This window comes from Rhinolophus ferrumequinum, chromosome 7, assembly GCF_004115265.2.
Source record: "Rhinolophus ferrumequinum isolate MPI-CBG mRhiFer1 chromosome 7, mRhiFer1_v1.p, whole genome shotgun sequence".
In the NCBI taxonomy this organism is placed as follows: Eukaryota; Metazoa; Chordata; class Mammalia; order Chiroptera; family Rhinolophidae; genus Rhinolophus; species Rhinolophus ferrumequinum.
This window is the reverse complement of record NC_046290.1, coordinates 963,188-981,209: the sequence shown is the minus strand read 5'-3', so window position 1 is coordinate 981,209 and position 18,022 is coordinate 963,188.

Here is an 18,022-nt window from a genome sequence, read left to right as displayed (position 1 = left end):
TCCCGCCAAGCAGCTCCCACGCGTGGGGTTCAGGCGGATTTCCGCCGCTGGCCTGGTCAGAACCATGAAAGATTCATTGTCTTTTCCTCAGAAAACGATGCCTGTTTTTCCTTACATAGTGAAGCCATTATACTAAACATAACATGAATTACTGTGCAGAAATCCTAGCAGTTCATCTGAGTGAGTCTTTCTCCTAAGATTTTGTCTGGAGGTGTATTGTTCTTTCAGTGGTGAATAGAATGTAGTGACCTATTGTAAACCGAAGCCGTAGTTTTTCACTTTTAAGTTTTAACAGTTTCTACCTAACGTGTTTGTGTTGTTTGAGCTAGGATCAAGGAGTCCTGTCTGGCAAGTCAATCACACTCTGTGGTTCTTCATTTATTTATCCATTCACCCAAACTTATTAAGCTTTTCTTTTGCATCACGCCCTGTGCTAAACCCATGGTATGTATGCGTATGGAGTCATACAAGAAAACAGTCCTGCCTGATCACCTGACGACATAAAATCAGCTACATATTGTGCCCCCTGCAAGAGACGGGGCTGGAAATAGCAGTGGTTTAAACAAAATACGCAGTGTGTTGCCCACTTTCGCCAAGGAAGGACATCAGATGGCACTCTCCATGTCTGGGTTTCCCGGTCTCCGTCCTCTCCATCACCAGCAATTCTCGGTGCTTGGTTTCAGTTTTCACGGCAACCTCATGGCACAAAATGGTGGCTGGAGCCACAGCTATTACATCCAACATTCCAGGCAGTCGGACAGGAAAGGGCTAGAGGACAAAGCAAATACCAGCTGCCCCTCATCCTTCTCAGCTTTTTAAGCAGCTCTCCTAGATTCTCCCAAAGGTCTGCCAGAGGCTGCCCCTCGCTGTGAAGGAAGGACAAGAAACGCTCCTGTCAGCTGCGTGCAGGGCTGGCTAGGGCTCTGCTGCTCACGTGCACGGGGAGGAAGGAAACGGATGCCCAGCTCTCAGTGGCTCACAACACTCACACCTGCATCCAGAATCTTCCATGCCTCCCATGGGATGGGACCCCCCCTTCTCCAATAACTTTCAGTAATTTTTTGTGATGTTCTAATACTTTTTATTGGAAGAGTTTCAGGTGGTTTTCTGGTTCTCGGTATTTTCAGAATTTGATGTGGATTCGTTCACGAAAATGCAGATTTTCCCGTTTGCTTTAGTATTTAGTGTACTATGGACTGAGGTCAGGGGTATTACTCTGGCTCCTCCAAAGTGGGCTTTTCCTTTTTCTTTTACCACATTTGAGCTCTGGCTCTGTTTGCTGAGAAATCAGCAGCATTGTCACTGCCAGGTGCTGATGTCACCTTCGCTGTCTGGGGACATTGTTACAAATGAGGGAAAGAAGGGTGGCTGGACATCATTTTAGTTCTCCCAAATCTCAGCTTCAGGAATAACCTGACCATTGAAAGAAAAAAAACACAATCTTTCTGAAGTTCCAGATTTGCAGAACTCCATAGCATGGGGTCAAGGTGTCTGGAGGAAGGCTGAATCAACCTCCCTCCTTTTCTCTCTGTTTCCCTCCCTCCTTCCTCTTCAATGCCTGAACTTGGTGTCTGGAGTCCGTCTCTATCTATGTATAAGCTACTTTATGGCTGTGTTCTCCCGCCTTCCTCTATTCTCTGAATGGTCACTTGCCCAGACTGCACAGGGGTGAGCTCACCTGCAAGCTGCGAATAGTAACAGCCTCATGGAAAGGTTGGATGATTCGAGGGGACCCCACACCCTCAGCGCTTCCCCCTTCCCTGGGTGGGGCTGGAGCCCGCCTGGCTGCATTAGTGGCAGTGAAGAGATGCAGAAGGGCACAAGGGTGATTCCAGGTAGAAAGGTAACAGAGGCTGAGACACAGCCTCTGGGAAACACGAAGGGAGAAAAATGCCTGGTGAAAAATGCAGGCAAAGGGATTGCCCTGGAAGTGTACTGGCCGGGGGCGTCGTGGCAGAGGCTCCAGGGCTGGCGGCTGTCACGCAGGGAAGGGCAGGTCCCACGTATTTGGGACACGTGCTGAAATGCGGGCTCCTGAATGGGCCTCCTTGGAGGACGCCAAGGCTGGTCCCAAGAGGTCATATGGCCGGAGTCTGAGCTGAGGAGGAGGGGACAGACCAGACGGTCAGTTATCAACCTCCAAATTTGAGAGGAGGAGAGAGAGCGCTGTAGGAGGAGGTGATGGCCCCTCAGCGTCCAGCCAGGGAGGATGTGTGACCAGCTGTGGTGATAAAGTGCTCCACAGGACATTGACGCCAAGCTCAGGAAATCCTGTCACAAGCCCTTTTACTTACAAAGACCATTAGAATGGCCATGAGTCGGTCACTGAGCACACAAGCAAGATTCTGGAAACGAGGGGAGCAGCCCAACATAGCCAAGCCGGGTCTGGGCAACCCGCAGGGACTGCGAGGTGAGAGTGGCCAGCATCCATCACACCGGAGCTGTGCTGCACAGAGCGACGCTTGCACGACGACTGGCAGAGTATCAATCAAACAAACACCCATGTGAGGATTTGGTGGCAATCCAGGAAAATAAGGTCTCTTCAGCCCGAGGGGACACACACTTTAAAACAAGAAGCACAGGCCAGCCCATCGGACAGAGGGGGAGCCTGAGGAAGGTCCCACTGGCATGGACCTCCCTGAGCTGGGTTGTCTCCACTTCCAGCAAGCCAAGGAGACCTCAGCCACCTGCAGCCACCGGTGACCACACAGACCCCCGAAATCCTGACGAGGTTCCCCCTGACCATGTGTACTGTCCAGTCACACGACAGCTGCAGTCCTGGACTTGAAATGGGGCCGTCGGTTTGCCATCCGCTTCCCTCTCTACCCCCGCCCCCATCTCCTAACTGACCGTGTCCTCAGCCACCTGCACACCGCACCTCCCACTCTGCACACAGACCAGCCCTGGGTCAGCAAGTGGTCACATCTTTCACAGCCATGGTGAGGAAACACCCAGACCTACCCCCGGCGTGGGGGGCGGACTGGGGTTGGGCCCTCTCTTGGCTGGGCGGTGGTGTCACCGCTCACACCTGACCCCGGGCTGCCGCCCAGCCTTCTCCTCCCGCCCGGCCCCCACCATGGCCTTGCCCTCAGACTGAGGTTTCAGAGAAGAAGCTCTTTTAAGGTGTTGTGTTTTTTTTAAATTCACACGGGTTTTAGGGCAAAAACTCTCCCCTTTCTCCTTGGAATACAACAGGATGAATTTGGAGATGTTTATCCAGAGCCTGTCAGTCAGCTGGGGGAAGCCCACAGTGAGGACCCCGGCTGGTGGGAGCGATTGGCGGGTTCTGTGTCTCCCCCATGAAGGTTTTCCTGCCGAGTCCTCGCCGTGTGTGAACAGACCACGCTTAGCCAGACCCCCCAGTTGTGCTCTTTTTAAATAAACCAGCATAAAGTAGGATTTATTTACATAATGCAATGACCCGTGAAGGTTACCATAACACCGAGGGACCATATTAACCGCTTGGGTGGAATTCATTAGAAATTAACTACCACTTAAATTAATATTCCCACAGTCGCAAGGCTGTAATGGCAGGAGAGGGGACCGTCCATCAGCAGGTAGTGACAGGGGACCTGTCACCACTGTTATTTGTAGGTGAGCATGTGAACCTCTGGAGCAGGCGCACTGGGCCAAACTCGGAGCCCCGCACGCACAAAGCCCCCAATGCTGTGAATAAGTCACCTCTCACACTGGGCGAGGGGCATGAAGCGACTCTAGCCATCCGACCCACACACAGGATGACCATTTTAAAACCCTCGTCGTGAAGCGTATGTCCTTCCTGCGGCCCCTTCAGGAACCTCTCGGAGCTCTGGGTGCAGATAAACTGCTCACACTGGTCCTCCAGGGACCTCCGGGGACCAATTACCCCAAGGGGCAGGGCTGAGCCTCAGTGAAAGGACCAAGCTGGCAGGGACCCACTGGGTCATCTGTAGAAGGGCAGAGTGTGTGTGTGTGTGTGTGTGTGTGTGTACACGTGTGTGTGTGTGTATTGTGGTATGGTGTGCATGTGTGTGCGTGTGCATCTGTATGTCCGCCTGTCCCTGTGTGTGTCCACGTGTGTGTTGTGCAGTGTGTATGTGTGCACGCATATGATTGCACATTTTGTGGTGTGTGCTCGTGCGTGGTATGTTTGCACATGTAGCATGCACATGTGTGCTCTGTGCGATGTGTGCACATGCATGTGCTGTGTGCATGCATGTGCACACATGTGTGAGAGAGCATGTGAGAGAGACAGAGAAAGGGAGCGGCATCACCCCTCTGGGAATCAGTGTGGAGCTGTGCTTGCTGGGACATCTGGGTTACTTGGTGGAGTCGGGGGTAGGGGCTGGTTGAAAGGCCCACTGCCTAGAAAAGAGAAGAAGAAAGGAGAAAGAAGGCAGAGATCTAGAATGTTCCTGTGCAAAATTCCTGGGCTACTTTCCCAGCTCCTTCTGAGGGAGCAGTGGGTACGCTTAGGTTGGAACCCCTGAGCCCCTCCCCACCAGGGTCAGCCCCATCTGGCAGCTTCAGCTGAAAATGTGAGAGTCTGCGGAGGCCTGCACGTGAGGCCCGTGGGCCAGGATGGGAAGGAGCCTGACCTCCGTCCCCTCAGGCTCCAGTGCCCCGCCCCCTGTGGGGTGGGTGCACACTGTGAGGGCCCCCCCCATGCCAGGGTCCGGGGTGCCTGTCTGTGCTGTGCCTGGGCCTCGGTCCCTGAAAGGACAAGCTCCAGGCCACCTTCCCATCCAGATTGGGCTGGGGGGAGGGGCGGGGGCTGGAAGCCAGTGAGGACTGGCCAGAGAAGTTAGGAAGACCCCCTGGAGTCTCCCCAGCAATGACCACGGGGGGGGGGGGGGGGGGGGGGGGGGCTCTGGGCTTAGAGATCCAGACGCTTGGCCCAGGGCCAGCAAATGGAGACCCATTTCTAGGGAGAAGACAGGAGACCCCCAAGGTCAGATTCCAGTCAGAGCATCTCCAGCCCGGGCAGTGCTTCCACACTGTCGCTCTCGAGCACCCAGCTTGTCTGGAAAGTGCAGGTGTGGGCATGCCTGCATGCCAGAACCAACAGGGACACACCCAGAGGTCAAGCTGGAGAGGACAGCACTGAGAAATCTCCAAAAAGGGAGTCAGGAGGGATTCCCGGGTACCCCAGGACCGACGGTGCTATGCTCACCTGAAACATGCCTTCGGGGACCCCAAACCCCGTCGCCCTGAATGTGATGCAGTGTTTGCCGTCTGTGCTCACGATCCAGGGGAGGATTATGGCTTTCACCAGATTGGCAGGAGGAGTTGTCACCCAGGCAGTGTCAGGTCCCCGAGGAGGGTGGCTGTTCTGAGGACGCCGTTTGCATCTCAGGATCTGAAGGCACAAAATACTCTGTGAGGGTCTGTCCAGGAAGCATCCTCGTGCCTTTCAAAGGAGCTTCTCTCCAATACTCACACGTCTCTGGGAAATCTGTAATGACACCTCCAATCAAGAAGCCCTAAAATGAGCTTCTGGCCAACAGCGTGTTTGCACATGTGTGCCATTGTGGGTGACGGCCCCATGCCTCCAGAGGCACAGCCATCGTTTGCTGCCCCGGCCTCTTCCTCCCCGACTCCCCGCGCCCAGGCGCACCTCTCTGGGCAGCACCTGGTTCCATGCGGCTCTGTCGGCCTGAGTGTGTGTTCGTCTTAATGCAAAGCTGTTCCCCCCATAGCCTGCGGCCACTGGAGTGATGCCGGTGTCACACACTAGAAAACACATTTGTTTTGTGTCCTCCAAGGACAAATGACAGACATGTAAAAGCGTTCCCCGCTTTTCTTTCAGGGAATACTGAGTTTACAATTAACTTCTGTCAGCGGAAGCAGCGTGTCCAGTGCCCGCTCACTGTGACTTCCCACTGCTCCCATCTAGAGGGGAAACGCTGCCTGGTGTTTGACACGTGTGATTACAAGTTTACAGAACCCACTTACGTGCCCGCTGTTAGTGCAGCTTCTCTTTAGGAAAAGCCACCTATTAGGAAAAAACAGGAGGAAAAAGGAGATGGGGGAACTGGTGACCCCCATGCAGCAGGCCTCATTTGTCCCCAGAGCTTACAGGACGGGAGCCGATGTCCCGCTCCATGACCCCAGGGGTGGGTCTCTCAGAACAGGAGGACAAGAGCTGGTCCTCTGCTTCCTCCCGGGAAAGTGCACACAGACAGCACTCACCGCGAGCACGTCATGCACATGTACCCACAAGCAGGTGTACATATGCACTCGTGTGCACACACACGTGTGTACACACCATGTACACACGCATGCACACCCACACGTCATATACACATGCACACATGCATGCGCACACACTCGCACCTGTACAAGCACCTACGTGTGTGTACACACGCATCTTGCCCTCGGGGACAAAGGGACTGCGTGCGACACACAGCGGTGGACAGAAGTTGGTCTTCAGTGTGCTTGGCGCTGTCTTCCCGCCTCCTGCTTGGCAAGGTGTGTGCTCACAGTGGGCTCCGTGTCACCAGTCCCCAGGAGAGACCTGGAGGAGATGGTTCTGTGTGCTCAGAGGCTCTGGGGGAAAGGTCCTTATCACCGCACTGCTGTGACTGGCCCAGATGTGTCCAGAGCGGGGGCAGAGGAGGGAAGGCACTGAGAGGGAGGAGAGTGGGGAGCAACCGCCGTCTGGGTTGCCACAGAGGTTAACAATAAATCCCAGGGAAAGAACAGGGCCAGAGCCGAAGGCCCTTCCTGCGGGGCCTGGGTGGGTGGGCCGAGTGGGAGGGGCGTCTCCTGGAAGGGGAATAACTCCTAGGTCCTGGATGCTGATGTGCCCACATCAGGGCGAGCCTGTGTGTCTACGCCCAGGAGAAATGTGAGAACTTGATGCTAGAGTGACCCCGGACGCTCTGAAATTGAAGAACGAAAACGGCGAGGTCTGTAAGAAGCATGAGGGTGCTGACCCCGCAGGCCACGGCCCTCCCGGCCTGGCCTGGCACGGTCCCTGCCCCCACGGCGCCCACACGGGCAGGGGTCAGCTCCACTGCTCGCTGACCTGATGGCCACCTGGGCCGCAGGCCTCTCCCCCTCAGCCTGGCCCCTCCCGACTCAACCACGTTCATGGTGTGGGTGTCACTCTTTCAGAGGGACCGCTCCACATAGCTCGGAAGAGAGACAGCCGTTAAATGGCTCTTGGCGGAGCCTTTGCAAATTAGATAATCTCTAATTTGTCATGTTTTCAGTTTTTGGAGTGTATTGCATTATTTAATAGTTTGAATTATAAACACAATTCATAGTCATTCAGAAAAACCACAGGTTAAAAATAAAATCAAATTATATGTAGTCTCACCCTTCTGAGGAGACCGATGTGGGTGTTTTGGAAACGGGGGTGGTTCCCATATGGCAACAAGCCCGTGTCGGAGGCGAGCTGCCCGTGCACTTTGCCGAGGGCCCACAGTGGCACAGCTCTTCTCAGTCCCCGAGGGTCTGCACCGCAGGGCACTGTGCTCTCAATGGTGACGTTTAGTAGGACTGACCTAGCGTTCAGTTTCTTTCACTCAGCACTTTCAGTTTTTAGAAGATAGATGATAGATGAACAGATAGGTAAACAGATAGGTACGTAGATGGATGGATGGATGGATGGACGGACGGATATAGACAGACAGACAGATAGACAGATGATGGATGATAGACAGAAAGACAGATAGATAGAGACAGAGAGACAGACAGGTAGATGATAGACAGATGGATAGACAGATAGATAGACAGATGATAGAAACAGGACAGACACACTGTAACTTGTCTATCCACTCATCCTTCGATGTACACCGGGGCTGTCTCCACCTTTTGGCTTCTGTGAACACAGGTGGAAATGCCCCTTGTTTAAGCCTCTGTGTTCAGTTTTCTTGGGCCCACCCCTGCGAGGCCATGTGCTGGGTCATACGGTAACTCCGTGTCACCTTCTGAGGCCCCACCAGTGTCTTCTCTGCAGCGGCAGCCCCATGTTACAGTCCCACCTGCCATGCACGAGGACACCAACTTCTCCAAGTCCTCAGCAGGGTCTTCTCGCTCTGAGCTGCCTGTGCAAGGTGAGGACTCCAACGGGACAATTCAGGAGGCAGGCACGACGGCCTGAGCCTCAGGAAGGTCTCCCGTTGGGTCCAGCCCCCATGGCTGTGAGGTCTCTGCGCCCACTTTGTGCACAAGCTGCAGGATGGACAAGGCCCAGGGCCCGCCCGGTCTCTCTCCCACAGGCGCAGCTGTGGGAGCCAGAGCTGTGCCCGTCCTCGTGGGCACTGAATCACCGCAGTGAAGCCCTTGACCTTGCGTGGTTGTGGCGCCGTGTGGTGGCTGGAGAAGCACCATGCCCAGTGGCAGACGAAGGTATGTGCTCGGCTCCTGAGCTGCTGGTCCAGATGTGGCTTCTATTTTCACAAGGTTTCACTTCCATTGCTTTTGTTACTCTTTAAAAGGGATTTTTTTCATCTTTCCCGCATTCCCAACCAAAATAATCTCTTAGCCAAACTGAGACACCTATTTTTCTCCTTCAGAAGAAAAAAATAAAGCTGCCCTAGTAAGCTGTCTGATTTTTCAGAATTTTAATTAAGTTGTATGTGTAGAACATGGAGCCTATTTTGAACAAGACCATATTTTCTATTTGTTTCCAGCGCTAGGGTCTTCTGTTTATCAGTGATACTATACTAAATTAACCCTCCCTATTCTGTTTACAAGTACATTATATTTCATTTACATGAGTAAATCATTTATGTATCCACAAACATAACAGATTTAATTAGGAATTAGTCTCCAGTTCAACCAAGAATCGTTCCCTTTTTTAACATGGTTCTGTTGTTCCTTCTAACCTGGTGACATAAGGAGGAAGTGATGACTGAGAACAAAACGATTTCAGAACTGTGTCAGCCTCATTCCTGGTGAGATCGTGTGGGATTGAACAGAAATTGAATTCTGGGGACTGATAAATAGTGGAAAAGCTTGTTTTCTCCCCAGTTATCTGAGTGCTCTGCAAACAATCCAACACAAAGCAGCTTGGGGAGAACGTCTGAGTGTGTACCTTGGGGTCCAGTAGTCCCCTTGGATTTCTGGGGACCCCCCCCATGCAGGGCCGTGCCCAGACACATGTCATAGAAGGGGGTGTGGACAGTTTGGACTTCTGTTCCTCTCGCATGTGGATTGCAGACCATGGCGGAGAACATGGAAGACCCTTCCGTCCCCTTCTCCCTTACCCCCTACCTCAAAGACAAAACAGGTGACACGAGCTGGCATGGCGTGGTGGTGGGAGTGGCGGTGGTGGAGGTAGGACGAGCTCTGGTCCCGGGGCTGAGAGGGGAAAGGACAGGACCTGTTACCTGACTCCTGGGGACACAGGGTCCTCCCACTGTGTCCGTGTCTACAGGTGGGGACTTGCTCTCCCTTCAGGAGATCAGAGGCGGCGACACAGCTGTTTCTCCATTTTCTTCTATGTGGAGTCGGCTACACTCAGTGTTCGCTCACCCTCCCGGAATGTTCAACGTTTTAGCTACTCAGGTTCATTTCAAACCAAGCGGGGGTGTTGTTTGTTCCAAAAGGAACAACACACAGCTGTGACATAAACACAAATAATCGGCTCTATGACATTCTTAATAAAAAAGTCATGTTGATTTTGTTGTAATGGCAAATTTATAGCATATTTTTCTGCTAAGTGAGAACAAATGCCGTCTGGGTGGGAGCATCGTTCCGTAAACCAAGACTGCCCTCTATGGACACAGGGGCTTTACGCGGACGCAGCCGGCGGCCTCCAGCTGTGGTGCCCCAGGAAGGGAAGGTGCTTCCTGAACTTCAACCTGGGGCTGAACCGGGGCCATGGTCCCTCCTGCGTCCTTTCTCACAGCAGCTCTCCACCCGCCTCCATCAGAGCCGGACCCCCAGATGGAGGCCATCATCTGAGGCCCTGGGGCCTGTAACTTCCCGGATCCCATGGGAGTTCTCAGGCCAAAAGGGCGACAGACTCTCAGGAAGAGGCAGAATTTGGAAATGCCGATGCTGCAGAGAGAAAGAGCCATAGGGGTTGTGAGAACAGAGCCAGGAGCACAGTTTCCAGGCTCTCGGCCTCACGTGGAAAGGTGCTGGCTCAGGTAGTAAATGGCCATCAACTGGGATTGGATGGCCATCCGCTATGGCTAGTTGGCTGTCAGCTGTAACCAGTGAGCCATTGGCCACTAATATAACTGCTGTGGCTACGCTAGCAACAATGGGGGCTAGCAAGAAGATGGTGGCTGAGCCTGCAAGAGCGGATTGCAGTTAGCAAGTGGGGTTGGTTGGCAGAGAGAAGTGGACGGCAGGTTGCGGATAGTGCGGCTCCTGCCTCCTGTGTCTCCAACCCAGCCACCAGCAAGACCATAGTGGTGTGACTCCCCTATCTATGGCTCCGTGGGTGTTCCTTTTTGGCCTCACCATGTCCTGCATTCCTATGTGGGGAGCTGGACCAGCGACCCCGCCTGACACCATGTATGACCGGGGTTTCCTCCACGTGCAGAGACGACAAGCCAGCCTCTTCTGCCCGTGTCCAAAGAGACATCCACAGTCAGGGAGACCCGGCGAGCGGGCGGGAGGCTAGTGGCAGTGGGCAGCTTTCCAGAGCTGCTGAGCACCGCCGTTTAACACTTTGCGAGGTGGAACCGCGATAGCCAGGGAGCAGGCGATCTGTCCAGACGCTGTGAAATGGGCAAGAGAGCAGAGCCTCTCTTGGGCAAGATTGGAACCTAATGTTGCCTTTTAATGCTTTTCAGTAAGACTTTGCCCTTCTCAGCATAAACACAGTGTCACCGGAATCGCGGGCAGTGCTCAGGACGCTCAGTCAACAGTGTGGGCTTTGCCAGTTTCTTTGGATAATTAAAAGGACCGTAGAGCCCGCCTTGGGTAAAACATCGGAAAGTCACTTGTCTTTGCGAAGGTTCCCTTGCCGGGCTGAGGCGGGCTCCAGGCTCCCCGCACACCAGGCCTGGCTTCCCTTGGTGCAGGGCCAGGAGTGAAGCAAGCGGGCAGAGAACTCAGTCTCAAAGGGCCAGAGAGCAGATCTATTCGGCTGGGCATCCATGGCTTCTGACTCAGGCCTGTGTGTCCGAGGGGACCCCTTTGATAGCAGCTGCCAGGTCACTGATTCCACCTGAGCCGCGTCCATACGCTGATCTGCTTGTTCTTGCATTTTTTTGTTAGGAGGTTGTGGGGGAAATCATAGTTTTAACGTTTCATGGGTTTTTATTGTTCTGTTTCTTTTTGGGGTGCCTTTGGGAAAAGATTGTAAGTGCGCTAGGCTCTGTGATACCAGCGCAGGTTCTAACATATTTGTAATAATTTCTTAGATCCCCTAGTTCTCTGTTTTGCAGAGTCGTCTGCTCTGCGCCTTTAACTCTCGCCTGCCGTTTGTGTTGCTCCTCGGGGGAGGCCCTGGAGGTGCTGATGCTGTTTGTGCTGTTGACGGAGGCTGAGCCCACGTGCCAGCGGCTCCGCTGCCTCCCGAGGACTCTCTGTCACTGAGAACCCCGGGCCCAGGCCCGGGGACACTGACGGGACAGGACTTCATCCGCTCCAGCCGCGCGCCAGCTGAGCGGGGACCAGGCAGCCCCCGTAGGGACCGCGTCAGGGGTGACGCAGTGGACTTTGTGAGAGGCCTTCTCCTGCTGCCTCCTGTGCTGCGGGATTACAGTCGCTGAGACTCCAGCAAGGCGAGTGACAAACTCCACGTGGCTGCCCTGCTCCCCGAGTGCCCTCCGCTCCCACTGGGGCCCTTGTGGAACAGGGACACCTCCATGTGCCTGTGGCAACACCCCCGCCTGGGAGGTTGTCTGGGGGCCTCGAGGCTGCCCTCACCCCTGCCAGCCCCGGGCTCCCCGGGGTTCCCTGCCTGGTTCTGGGCTGCACGTTCCACTCCGACTCCATCTGACTCCATTTTCCCTCATTGTTCAGGAACAAGCCATGACTCCTTCCAGCGTGGTTAAAAATTTACCGTTTTCTCAATATATTGCCCACTATTTGCAGGGATTTGGGGTGGGGAGGACCACAGGCACACACGCAACCTTCCAGCTTGACTCAGACTGAGGACACACGAGGCTGCCGGAAGCTGGCGCGGAGGCCTCTGAGCACTGGGCTGGGGGTGCACCTGGGATGGGGCGGGGTGGCGGGAGGCAACCTTCCGGGAGGAACAAGTGTCGGCTGCCCCTCGTCCTGCGGTAATGGCTATAAGGTTACCCGGAGCACACACGAAGCAACAATCTCACCAGAAGGACATTTTAAGGTTAATACTTTATAACAGCGAAGTTAGGAGGACTTTTCTTAATCAGAACAGAAAACCCAAAACCTTTTAATTTGTCGAGTTGTGTATTTTTGTGTGGTAAGGGCCCGCCATAGAAATACAGAGCGGTTTGACTGAGAACAAGTTCTGCAGATCGTATTGTATGGCAGATGAAGGGTTGGGCTCCTTAATATGCAAAGTCCTCTCACTTTTTATTTAGAAGAAGGCAGGGACCCCAGTGGAAAAATCACAGATAATAGGAGCACGTCATCCTCCACAGCGGAGGCACTAATGGTGGTAAGGGCCACCACACGGCTTAGGGACATGCAGCACCAACAGCCCAGCACCTTCTCCTGGACGGCGACACTCACAAAACTGCACCCCGGCGCTGAGCAGGACGCCGTCAGCCCTCGTGTGTGCTTCTGGCCAAAGAGAGTATTGAAAGAATCATTTTGAGAAGATAATCGGGCCACGTGTCCTGGATTGAAAGTGAATGTATTTTAGCCAGCAGTCACGCGTGGGGTCTTATCACACAGGAACGTTCTCACGTGCGTGTGATCGTACATGTGTCAGGGTGTCTCTTAGAACTCTGTTTACATCAGCAAAAGCTTGAAATAACTCTTGAAGTAACTATTTTCCTGTAAAGCGTGAGAACAGAGCTGGTAGAGTCAGCTCTCCAAACATCAGGTTAAACCACTTGAAACTGCAGATTTTCATGGTTTTGATGTAGAAACAGGCATTGTCAGAAGGCCCTGCTAAGCCATTAGCCATCAGAGAAAGGCAATGGCTCAGGAGCAGCCCAGATGAGAAAAGAAAAGAATGTCTGAACCACAGATGGGGTGTGGGTCCTGCTTTTGCTTAAAAATAATGAGACAGAAAAAGCCGACTCACATGTGTGATTTAAACCGTGCGTGTGTTTGCACACGCGCAGAGAAATGCAGAGAGATAATAAAGGGTTTCTAACTACGGACCTCAGGGAGACAGATTTGGGGGCTGGGAGGGAGATGGCTAACTTTTTCATTTCGTTATTTGACTTGCTACAGTGAGCATACACTGCTTTGGTAATTAAACCGTCAACTCACACAAAACAAAACAAAAACTAAATGGAGTGAGGAAGCCTTCCTAATGGTTTAGATTGCTCGGTCAGAAGGTGGGGTCCAAGCCAAGGGCAGAGTGCACACTTGTTTTTTCTTTAAGGAAAACAGAGAAATCCCTCTTGGGGGGGTGGGGGATTAGTTTGATTTGGGGCCAAACCTTCCAACAAAGACAGCAGGCGTCTCAGGAGAGAGGAGGGCTGTCTGGCACCTCAGAGATGATGAGTCAGCTGCAAAGACCAGCTGGAAAAAACCTCAGACTCCAAGGTTTGCAGTGAAATTGGGTTATATATTCAAAAGAGACCAGGGTGCCCTGTTGCCAGTGAAGTGAGCTCCAGAGCTGAGCAGGGTATGAGAGGCCCGGAGCAAGGGCCCCTCTCCCACCATGCCGGAGCTGAGGTGCTGGGACACCTGGCAGCCTGTGTTGGCAGTCTGTGCCATGGTGGCAGACGGGAGAAACAAAATAAAGAATCTGTCTAGCAGGGATGAGCACCCTGGAGGGAGCAAGGGAGGAAAGAGATGGGGACACTTTCCACTGTCAGGAGGGTGGACAGGCTCCTGGGAAGGTGCCCTTTGAGGGGACGCGAGGGGAGGAGGGAGCAGCAAGTGCAAAGCCGGGGCTGGGGTCTGAGGACAGGGTGGCAGAGGCTCCTGGCAGGTGAGGCCAGGGGTTGGGGAGGGGGTCAGAGGGGAAGGCACTGTGGGCTGCGGGGTGCGCTCTAAAGTTACGTGTGCAATCACCTCGGGAGCCTGGGGAGGAAAGGGACACAGCCTGCTCTGCAAGGATCCCTCTGGGCACTGTAATGGGGACATCCTGCGGACCAGGTGGAAGACAGGATGCTGGGGCCTGCAGGTGGGGCAGCCCGGGATTGCCCTTTGCCTTCTCTGCTGAGAGGGGTGCCCAGGAGGGCAGCCCCAGGGTCCTCAGCACTGGCCCCAAGCTCTCCCTCCCTCCCTCGCCCTCCGTCTTCTCTCCCAGTTCCCAAGTTCTGGCGGGCCTCCCTTGCTCCTCCCTAAGGAGAAGTTCCTAACATTCCCACGGAGGATAGTCAAAACACAACAGGTTCTCACGTCACTGGAAATAATGTTTTTCTCTCTGGGGTCTTGTCACCAACTTGGTACATAATTAGGTTCTTTTGTTTTAGCTTGTTTTCAATTTTCAGGATTGCATTTTCTTCCTTTTGCTCTAATTTTATTCCTCCTTTGTACAAAGCACAAATGACTTCAGCATGGCCATGCTCCAGGGTGGGAGACGTCCCCCACCCCCCAGGAGACTGTTGCTGACTTTCGTCCTAAACTCCCAGGGCTCCCTTCCTCAGCATGTGCCCGAATGCGTCATTTGCTGTTATAACTCAGGTCTTCCATTGCCCTGAGAGCCAGGCTGAGGTGGCCGCATCCAGCCCTGCTGGCCAGTGTGTGGTGTGCGGGGCAGCTGGGTCCGTGCTGGAAGCCCAGCTCTGGGGTGCTCCCACGGGCTGTGGCCAGAGCCCCCCAGCCTCCGTCTCTTCCTGTGGCTGGTTGGCCTCTCCCCGCCGGACGGTGGCTCAGCTCCAAAGTTGGTGACCTCGCTTTGAAAAGTCACCCAGACACGTGTTCTCTTTCTACACCACGTAAACCAGAGGCGGCCCTGTGGGCCCATCTTGGCATCCATCCCTGTCCTGCTTCACACCCTTCAAGCCGTGCCAATACGTAACCCTGAACGTGACTTACGCGGGGTGTCCTCAGCAAAGCTGTAAAATAGTTCCAACAGCGTTACTGGCTGCTGGGCCCAAGCGGGTGGCGCTTTTCCTGTGGGTGGGTCTGACGTTTCCTTGTGACACTGATTTGCGTTCCCTGTTCTCTCAGGGGCCCTCACCTGTCTGTGTGTTTATTCTATTTCCCTGGTGAATAACCACGTCCCTCGGGTGGCCTGTGAGTCATGATTGTTATTATTACTGTGGAGGTGGAACTGACGTGTGTATGGCATGTTAGTTTCCGGCGCACAGCGTGCTCATACAGCATTTATATAAACCCTGTGAGATTTTGCACGTCCTTCTATTGGGTCGGCTATACTTTTCCTGAACCTCAGTCCTTTGTTGTCTGCTTATGTCACAGTGGGGCTCATTTCTCTTGTTGTCACTCCCTTTTATAAGCCCTGAAGTTGGCTCCAAACAAATAACTGTGGTGGATGAAGCATGAGGCCTGGCCTAAAGCCCAATTCTAGCCGCTCTGTGCTGTCACAGAGGAGCAGTGTCCTGTGCCGGGAAGAGCCAGACTCTCTCCTGCTCTAACTGGGGGGCTGGGCCATGGTGCGGGCGTCTGGCCGGTGCCCAGGGGCCCATGACGTATAGATGCCGTGCTCGCAGCAGAGCATGAATTCTTCACCAAAGCCTCCATTTGTCTTCCGTGTGGAACACTTCTGAGCTTATGCAATATGAATGACGTTTTGTAATGGCCCTCGTGTGTGGGTCTTGGGGGAAAATGTTGTTTTCAGCAAGACAAAGCAATCTGCCGGTTCTCCTGATGGCCGCCTCCCCTCCACAGAATGCATCTAACCTGACACAGTCACACTAACGATCTCTTGTATTGTCTTTTATTGAACACAAAGTGCGGTATGCCGCCCAAGTCGCGTGTGGCCAACTGTGCTGGGATGCCCGGTCCTGGTGGCTGGAGAAGAGCCTAAGGAAGTGACAGCACATGGCACTTCCCAGTCCACAGGGGAGCCGTGGGCGGGTGGCTCCCCTAAGCCTCTCCTGAGACCGCACATGGGTGCCCAAGGATGCCCGGCCTTGGCGCCAGCCACACCCCTCCTGGCCCCCAGGTGCCCATGAGCTCGGGAGGTGTAACTATCGTAGCCCCGACCTCCAGACCCCCAGGACCTGATCTTCTCTCCCCAGCTCTGTGTGAGGGCTGGAGGCTGCTGCCCATCGGCCCAGCTCCTGTGCAAACCAGGCATGAAGATGGGTCAGACGGCCTTCCCGCCTGGCGACTGGTCCCCGCCATTGGCACCTTGCCTGCGGCTAAGACTGCGGCAAATGCCGGCGCGGTCCTCGCCAGCCTCGTTCTCACCGTGTCCCCGCTTCTGTGGGAGGCCCCCCACAGGGAGGAGCAGCCCAAATGTGTGCCCCCCTGACGAGGAGGCCTTTGTGCGCGTGGAGCTGGGCCCACGCAGTGACACATGTAAGGTGACACATGTAAGGTGACACACATGCGGTGACACATGTGCGGTGACGTGCCCAGGGGATTTGGAGGGTGGGAAGCCTGGTGGTGAGACGGCCCTGCTCAGGAAGCTACAGCAAGAGGAGAGGGGTCAGCAGATAGCGAGACACTGGAGCAGGAGGGGACCTGTCCCGAAGAAGGACGAGCTCCGGGGTGGAAAAGGAAGAGGGAGGGGGCGTGCTGCGAGCCCTGGTCTAACTGAGACACAGAGGTCAGGGGTCACCAGCGAGCCCAGCCCCCATCCTCTCCGTCCACACTCTGGCTCGACCAGGCTGCCCTCGCAGGGGTATTGCCGGTGTCCCTCGGGGTGGGGACGTGCTAGGACGGCCCTTGCTAGCTGGTGTGTGTCCCCAGAGTTGGGGCCCAGAGAACCCTCAGTCAGCATTCTCAGGAGACAGGGACAGTCCCAGGGAAATGTCAGCATTTCAAAGTAGCCTGCATTTTTCTCAGAGGAACAAAATAACCAGTTTTGTGGGGTCTGCAGATACCAGGGCACTGTTGAGAGATCGGCGTGGGGTCTGGAAAGGGGCTTGGAAGGTGGGGGTACCTGGGTGTGTGTGTGTGTGTGTGTGTGTGTGTGTGTGTGTGAATCCTGCACGCGGATCACGAGTGTGGATTCTGTGTGAATCGTGTGTGTGCTCACAGCCAGGCCTGCAGGGAGCTGTGTCACCCATCTGCCACTTGGCGCCCTTTGTCTCCTCTTACTTGACACTGTAGCTGTCTTGAACGCTTCCAGGAACAAGGACAGACAGGTGATGTCGTGGGGACACTTCTGTGGAGGCCCCACCTGGGTCCCACCTCCAGAGACCATCAGGTGAGCGAGGCTCCATCTCGAACGTGGCCCAAGTCCAGACCCCCACTTACCCATGGGACCCTCAAGCCATCAGCCGGGCTGTCGTGCAGGGTGGGGAAGGAGAACTGCGCCCAGCGAGGTCACTCACGCTTCTTTCACTCGGGCACAGGCCCAGGACCACGGTTTGCACCCAACCTGTGAGTCCCACAGGGACACAGAGGCCCAGTCATCAGCCCCATGTGTCCCCCTGGTAGTTGTGATGTGAATTTGGGTGGGCAATGGGAGCTAAACGCCCCTGTGTGTTGTATGGCTGTGACCACCTGCTCGGGGTGGAGCCCCCAAACCTGCAGAGTGACACCCTTCTGAGGTAACGTAACATTCCAGTTCCCCGTTGCTCCCAGACTCAGTGGCTTCCGACACGCCGCAGCTTCTGTGGGTTAGGAAGCGGCGTGGCTTCACTGGGTCCCCAACGGCTGCAGGAAGAGTGGGCCGGGCCTCGTCCTCGCAAGGTTCTATGGGGGCAGGAGTCACTTCCAGGCTCACTCCATGGCTGTTGGTGGGGTTCACATCCTCGTAGCAGGTGGACCGAGGCCGGGGTGCCTCACTGGCTGCCCTCTGGTCCTACACGTGGCCTCGGCACTGAAGGGCTGGCAACACAGAGAAGATACAGTGCCAGCAAGACCCAGGTGGTCTTCT